This window comes from Rhipicephalus microplus, chromosome X (assembly GCF_043290135.1).
Source record: "Rhipicephalus microplus isolate Deutch F79 chromosome X, USDA_Rmic, whole genome shotgun sequence".
Taxonomy (NCBI): Eukaryota; Metazoa; Arthropoda; class Arachnida; order Ixodida; family Ixodidae; genus Rhipicephalus; species Rhipicephalus microplus.
Window position 1 is genome coordinate 495,410,649 of NC_134710.1, and position 8,007 is coordinate 495,418,655.

Below are 8,007 nucleotides of genomic sequence, written 5' to 3' on the forward strand. Positions count from 1 at the left end.
CATTAGCAGAAAACACGGTCATCGCCACTCGCGGAATCAATGAAGCTGGTGCGGAAGTGTGTGAAAGCTCACCATGAATCATGAAGTCAGAAAGAATGGTGATTTCTTGAGAAGCAAGGGCAATTACGCCAGGAACTCACGTCACGTCCTCAAGATTTTGTTGGTAAATTTTTGCGTAACACATATACTTTTCGTGCGCAAAACATTTTAGTTGATAGCGATTGGTAGTCCATTAATTGTTTTACCAATGTCATCGTGAGAAAAATTGTGTTCATTCTTTTTATTATTCAAATAGCCTACAATGTCAAATCTGCCTCTTACAATGCTGTTTGACATATTATATGTTCTCTGATTTCAGGGTGAAGTCCCCGCAGCATCAGCAGTGATAGTTTAGTTCATTCACTTAAAGATCGACTTTGAATGAAAGAGCTGCCTTGCAGAAATGGACATGCGCAAGGGCTTTGGTGACACTGTCATCATCACGGCACCACCATGTTTTCCTAATCGAGGCGACACAAGCGCTGGTACATTTATGAACTTTTGTATCGCAAACAATATATCGCACCTGATATTGCTACACCATGAAGTAACAACTTGCTTGTATCAAGTGCATTACTTATGGCGCTAACAAAAGTTTCTGGAATCGTTTTTGATGTAGCTACCCAGGTTGCTGCAACTCGCGCAGTGTTGCTGCTTTGCATTAGTTGTTTGTAAGTAGTGAAAGTCGGTACATCTTGCCTTATGTACATCGTTTCTAGGGCGCACACAAGAGGCAGCCGTGCGAGAAACCTATGCATTTAGAGAATGGTTGAAGATCTCTGTTTCTTTTAGCACTGTATGCGAAATGTGCTATGAGTGAAGCAATTGCCATTTTTTGAAGATGGAAACTGAACCATTCTAATTCTTATCAAGATGAAAATTCAGCCCAAAGTGGGGTAGCCCACACCTGATTATGAGACAAGAAGTAGCCTGTGTTGGGCTATTTGAGTGGGATTTCTCGAGTTGGGGCCTAAATTGCTACCATAAAAGTAATGTACAAGCTAGGCCCGTTCAAAGATTTATTGAAAAACAGGCATTTTCTGTACAAGTTGTATAGCAAGTCGCGAATGCGTTGTTGCGAAGGTGATTCAATTCATAAGTTCTGAATTGCTATAGCTTGTCGATTTTCATCACCAAATGCAATTTTCTACTACTCTGGGGCTGTACGTAGCAGCCGAACAATACGTAGTAATTTATATTATTTGAGTGCGTTATTATGTAGCTGAGTAGATGAAATTACCTGAAATATTTGAAGGTTCACTGAGCTTAACATCTGAAAAAACTGCGGCTATGAGAGACGCACAAGTCAAAGGCTCCTTATATACAATTTCAACCACCTGGGGCTGTTCAATAACTCGCATTGAATGCATTGTAACAGAACACGCGCCTGTAATAGTTCACATTCATCGAAACGCTCCACTGTGGCCAGGGTCGAATCGGCGTATCCCTGTCAGTACTGAGCACCGAACCCACTGCCATGTCGACCACCTGAAAGTAAATTCTTTCTGAACATGGTCCAAATTAGACAAGAAGTTGTAGAGAAAGTTTCATTGGGACTTTTAGTTTTTCGTGATGAGTGATTGAAAGTAAGGACCGCTCTAGGCTAATTGAACATACTTTAGTACAACGTGTCTTTAAATTGATGGGCATTATTAAAACAAAATAAAACTGAGGGAGCTTTGTATTTCTCAGTACACTTGTTATTGCTATACCTCGTGCAGGTCAGTTATTTAATCTACAACCCTCTCACCGCTTTGCAGGTAATGCACATGACACAGCCAGTATGCAAAAACTCACGCTCTTGTTTAATATTGACGCGATGCGATAGCATTCGAGACCTTGTGTTGCAGAAATTCCGCCGTCAGCGTCAGCACCGTTGGTTGAGAGCGAAAAATTGTTCGTGAGAGAAAAATTGAGAAAGAAGCAAATAAAATAAAGAATAAAATTCTTGGCGCTATTGAGGGTCGAACCCGGTCCGTTCACGTAGCATGCAAGTGTCTCAGCACAAAGCCTGTTGCTTGCAGCTGCTTCGGAAAAAAAAAACACTACATAAATGTCATGTGATGGAAAGTGTCTTCTCAACGCATTTTGTTCGACAGGTGTGACAACGAAAACGAGCCCACTCGGCGCTTTGTAGGTGCATATGGGAGGCAATCTAACCACGTCAAAAAAGGCCGGGATTGTCCAGCTATAGTGCAGCCATCACCGCTAAAAACACACAGGAACTTTCAAAGAGCTCTAAAAACGAACAATTATGTCCATCTAGCAGGAAACACATCAGGCCTCTCCAGAGGCGTTGATCAAGCACACAGCAAACGCTAGATAATGTGCTGCCATTTTCGAGGCAGTGTGAGACTCTTCATGGCTTCGCCTCTGAGATGGCGAGAACATGGCGTGTATTTTGAAGGCTATGCGACTCTTGCATTAAATCAAAAACCTGTATTCGCACGCGCGCGTCTGTGTGTGTCTGCGTGCCATCAAACTCTCGTGCTTGCACGCGCGCGCGTTTGTGTGCGTGTGTGTACGTGTGTGTGCGCGTGCGTGTAGCAAAACATATAGTTAAGTATGTAGTTAGTAGTTGAAGGGCATACTAGAAGCCCGATTTCGCTATTGCGTTCTCTTAAAGGAGAAGCTGAATGGTCCCCCATTTTTTATTTGCTCAATCTGCTTTAAAGCAGTGAAACTTCGTAATTCATATTCGTACCACCACACACGAGTGACGTATTAGTCACTATGCTGTAACTACTTATTCCACATTTTATGTCACGTTCGAGTGCGCCATGTGCAGAACCAAGCACACTTGTCTAGAACACTGAAACAACGTGCTCGCGGCACCATGGGTGGCATCTATCAATGGTTTTCGATAGGCCTAACGTGAGTATGCGCGTCTGTTAGCGATGGCCTTGCCTGACACGATTCCGCCTTGTTATCGCCGCGAAACCGATTGCTGTTCAATGTGCCGTCAATAAAGTAGCACCGCAGAGGAAACAAAAAGAATGCGTCCTCGATCGCAAATCGAACCCGGGACTTCCCTGGGGTTCTAACAAGTAAGCTACTGGCAGTGATGGCACAAACTTATTGAAACTGCCAGCGCATGGGCGCAGGCTGCAAATAAATTTTGCAGTATGCCTCAAGGTGCGGAAATCTAAACAGCCCCACCACCTTGCGATTTTCTACAGTTATCACTTGCAAGATGGTGTGTCCATATCATTCGAGTTGTCAATAAGTTCGCCTCATTGCTACTCATAGCTAACTTTCTGGTCAGCTCCAATGGCATAGCCCCGGGAAGGTCCCGGGCTGGTCCCGTTCAGGATGAGTTTTTTACAAGCTTTATGCCTGACAAATTTCTTCATGGCTTCGTGTTTTGAGAGGTTGTCAATGTCATTGTCTTAGCCTAAATACTAGAAAAGATTTGATATTTTTAAGTATAATCAATGTCTCGTGGTAGCCTTACACGTTGCAGGTAACGACGCGAGAAAGCGCACCTTTCTGTCCGACCATACCCCATTGACCTAGGCATGCCACAGTGAAAGTTTAGTCAGCATTCATAGCCAGAGTGGGGTAATGGGCGTTACTGCATCAGAGCACATGTCGAGAAAGGAAGAGCTGGGTTCACATCATCAAAAATACTTCTCACAATGCTTGAATAATCTCTGTTAAAGTACTTTCCTGCTAAGAATTATCAAAAAGAAACGTAATCATTTACGGAATATCAGAATTTTGTTCAAAATGTACAAATATCAAAAGTGACCGTACCTCTCGGCTCACTCAGAGCATATTGCAGCACTTTAATATTGCAGCACTTTCAGTTTACACTGAATATCATGCCGACTGGGACGGTGAAGCGTTGATTCGAGTGTCTGAGTCTCTTTTCGCATCAAGGCAAATGTACATTGGCTTTGTGGTTTTAGAGAGTTGGCTTTGTTCGATCAATATATCCGTCGTTATTCGGTCAATAGTTCGCCGACACAGTTACTACAATGTTCATCTACCACAAGTTCTGTTATCTTTGTAAGAACAGGGTGAAAAAAGTGATAGGGCAAGAAGTGAAAATAGACAACGAGCGCTTACATCGGCTGTTACTTTGAATTGCTATCATGATTATCAAACCACATGAACTAGTCCACCCTACCAAAGTTTCATGCCCAGTGGGGTAGATCGTAATTTTGTTTTATGAGAGAAGCTCAAAATTTACGGTACAGAAAATAGGTATGGTTGAGTGATGGAAATAATATATGTCGCCATTCATAGCTCCTCAGCGGCGAGAGATGATGCAACTGTGGTAATGAGTATTCATTGAGCACTGGTAGCTTTCCCAGAAAGGACGCGCTGTGGAACAGGAAGCCTAGCCCTTTTTCGAAGTAGTATCAAAATTAAGCAAACAGACAGGGTGTAAAATGCGCTCATAATGAATTTCGGCTGTAAAAAAAGCGTGTACGTGCGTGCGTTCGAAATTGTGTGGGATGCCCAATGCAACATTTCCGAAAAAGCTGCGCTAAAGGTTTTCAAGTGCCGCTCAGCCGGGGTGTGCTTTGGCTTACTTTTATCGACGGATGACATACAATATAGTATTCACAGTGTCTCACGTGGCTAAGTTCCCACCTGCAGTCCAATTCTCAGTAGTGCCGCAGAAATCACACACTGGGCCTCATTCACACAACTTAGGTAAGCGTAGAATAGGCGCAAGCAAGTGGGTATGCAATAGGTGCAATCTCTTCGTATATGTGTGCGAGCGCACCGCACTTCCAATTGCAAAAGTTCAGTGTAGACGACGAAAACGCTTAGCATGGCAATCATGGTGAATAAAACACATAAAGACGGTTACACACCTAAAATTTATTGCTTGTGATGTTGAGCGCATTATAGCGGCATGCCTACGCCGCTTTTCTGTGCTCGATTTTTTCCGTGGTGTGCTAACGAGTTGTCAATGACATCTTGTTCCCCTCCTCTTCGTCTCGTGACGTTACGAGCTGTCACTTCGTGTTGTGAGGTCTGGACTAACGTGTTCACGCATATATTCACACATTATATGTGTCTACAAGTGTTTCTATATGTCTATTAAGAGTGGTTCTTGTGCGCTGTCATACTGAGCACGGCGTGATGTGAATCGGCCTTAACCAATTATCTTGTTGTTGCTGTCATGTTTCACTGCAGTGTAGACCAGCAAGTTTTTATAAGGCACGGTGAAATAAATGAGGGTTAGTATGAAGGAAGGATCACAGGTCTAATATAGTTTGTGATCTTTTTTACGCGGATAGGTTATTTAGTGCTTTTGCTTAACAACGTCTTGTAATCTAAGGAGGTCGTACAACCTACAGAAAGATACCGTTTGCCTGAAACAATGTTTCGTATAAATATTATAGTAGTTGCCGTTACTTTACAAGCAAACCTGAAGCTGGATACGTTGAGTGAATGTCAATTTTGTTCACATTGGAAACACTGAACGTGCATCGGCCGGCGCGCACAGGCGCCAAAATGCTTCAACGTGTGAGTTTACGTGGGGCATCGATGTTTCCTCGGCACTACATTTGCACTCTGTATAGAAAAATAGGCTGCTTTTTATAGAAGTTTTGTCGTGTACTGTAGTGTATAGTGCCGAGCACGTCAATATGCAACGAGAGAGTCTAAATTCTACGAAACTTGCATTGTTGTGTGGGAACAGAGGCAATCACACTTCTCTGTAGCGGTCGAGCGTTCGGTCGTTTATGCTGCATCGGCGTCTCCTATTATAGTGCAAAGTAACAAAAACACCGACCAAGGTGAAATAAACGAAAATAAAAAGATGTTTCGGCTCCCCGCATGGGAGCCTTGTTCCCAGTGACCGCAAATGGTGTAGTGCGCTCTTCTTATGCACGTTTCATCACGTCTTGCAGACATCGCGCGTACACAGGAGGGAGTGTCCCAATATTTCTGTTCAACGTATGCGCAGTAGTTTGAATAGCCAGAGATTCCAAGTGCAATTGTGTTAACAACTTTCTCTACGTGGCAATGATGCAGGCTTTGTCCCATTCGATAGCGTGCCCAGTAGACGCAACATGTTCTGCGAGTTTAGTTGCCGCTGGGGCTGAGATACGAGTGCCATGGCTGCTCATCATCGCTCTGTTGGCCGGCAAAACAAATCATAACATAAACTTTCTGAGTACTCTAACAACTATCGAACTTCTACGCATACAATATAGGAAGTTGGACTATGGTTTTAAGCGGTTTCAAGCCAACGCAAGAAATTAGCGACTGTGTGAGAATAACGCTGTCACTTTTTTTGCTTCCTCTGTATCTATACCTATATATATATATATATATATATATATATATATATATATATATATATATATATATATATATATATATATATATATATATATAAGGAAAAGAAGTGTATACCTATAGAAGGAAAAGAAGTGTAAAGTATGAGTGTCAGTCAGCCCCATCTATAAGCCAAGTGACGAGTGTGAAAGCACTCTTTAATGAGCATGCTTGTCGTCACGTAGCACGAGAACTTATTACGAGCGGGCAGCTGATTAATAGTCCCTTGTACACAACCTAATGACACCAAGTCTGCCAGTATGAGACCCTCGTTCAATGAAATAAGGGAAAGAAGTGTATACCTAAGGGCTCGTTTTTCTGTGTTTTGACACAATATTAATGAGATCTAACAGACAGTAATGCCAACGAATGTACAGGGGAAGTTATTAGAACCAATGGAATGTAAATGGGAAGAAAGGAAAGTGGATGAAAAAATAACCAGCCGTGAGCAGGAATCGAACCTACGACCTTGGAATAACGCGTTCGATGCTCTAACCACTGAGCTACCACAGCGGCCTTCCCTCCATCAGCTTTTCTGGGTTTATATGTGAATTTAGAAGTATAGATGGATGGATGTATATGGCTTTACCCTTTAGATCGGACGGTGGCTACCGCCACCAAGCCGTAATACCTAATGAACCAAAAACTATATTTATTTTTTTTCCTTAAAAAGTGAGTTTGAGGATTCGTACTTTGCAGTGAAGAGTTCAAGTTTCACTCGTGCCTTGACTTTAGCCACCAATCAGATAACCTCCTTCTAGTTAAGTCTACCCGCTTAAAGTCTATTTTGCCCTCGCTTTCCCTAAATCCCATTACTTTGAAAAACTCTGCGCCATCATCCTGAACTATAGGGTGAAGCCCTTTACAGAACATTATCAAGTGTTCGGGAGTTTCTTCTTACTCTCCACACGCACTGCATACTGTGTCTACCCCTTCGTATTTGGCCCGATATGTCTTGGTTCGCAGTACACCCGTCCTGGCCTCAAATAGTAGAGAAATACCCCGAGTATTATCATAGATCCTTTTCTTGGCAATTTCCTGCTTGAAAGTTCGATGGATCTCTAGTGCGGACTTCTTAATCATGCCCATTCTCCACATGTCAGTCTCCGTTTCCTTCACTTTCTTCTTAAGCGATAGTTCTTTTTGGTCTGGCCAACTCCTGTTTTCTAAGTATTTACCAGTCGACTTCCTGGTTCGCTTCCTACATTTTGTATCGACATTCTTCGTGTACAAGTAGCTGAAAACCTTCCTAGCCCAACGCTCCTCTCCCATTTCTCTCAATCGCTTCTGAAATTTTATCTTGCTGCTAGCTTCCCTGCCCTCAAATGATGTCCATCCCATATCACCTTGTACTCCCTGGTTTGGTGTATTCCCGTGAGCTCCTAAAGCAGGCCTACCTATTCCACGTTGCTTAATTTCTAATCTTGATTGAACTTCTGATCTCATGCACAAGACCGCATTGCCGAACGTCAGCCCAGGGACCATGAACCCTTTCCATATTCCTCTCACAACATCATACCTATTGTAATTCCACAGTGCCCTATTTTTTATGACTGCTGCATTCCTGTTACTTTTAGTCGTCACGTATATTTCGTGTTCCCTCAGATACTCGGTCCCATTGCTTATCCATACGCCCAGATATTTGTATTTATCTGTTATCTCTAG

General features: G+C 42.8%; 1 protein-coding gene across 1 annotated transcript in view; it reads left to right on the plus strand.

Moving 5' to 3' along the window:
* The window catches only part of LOC142776733 (whirlin-like), a 145,196-nt gene extending 139,329 nt beyond the window's left edge, over positions 1 to 5,867 (plus strand). Inside the window, exon 3 of the mRNA XM_075880964.1 lies at positions 359 to 5,867. The gene's annotated coding sequence lies outside the window, so the exon portion shown is untranslated. The remainder of the gene's footprint in view (positions 1 to 358) is intronic.
* The last annotated feature ends 2,140 nt before the right edge of the window (positions 5,868 to 8,007 follow it).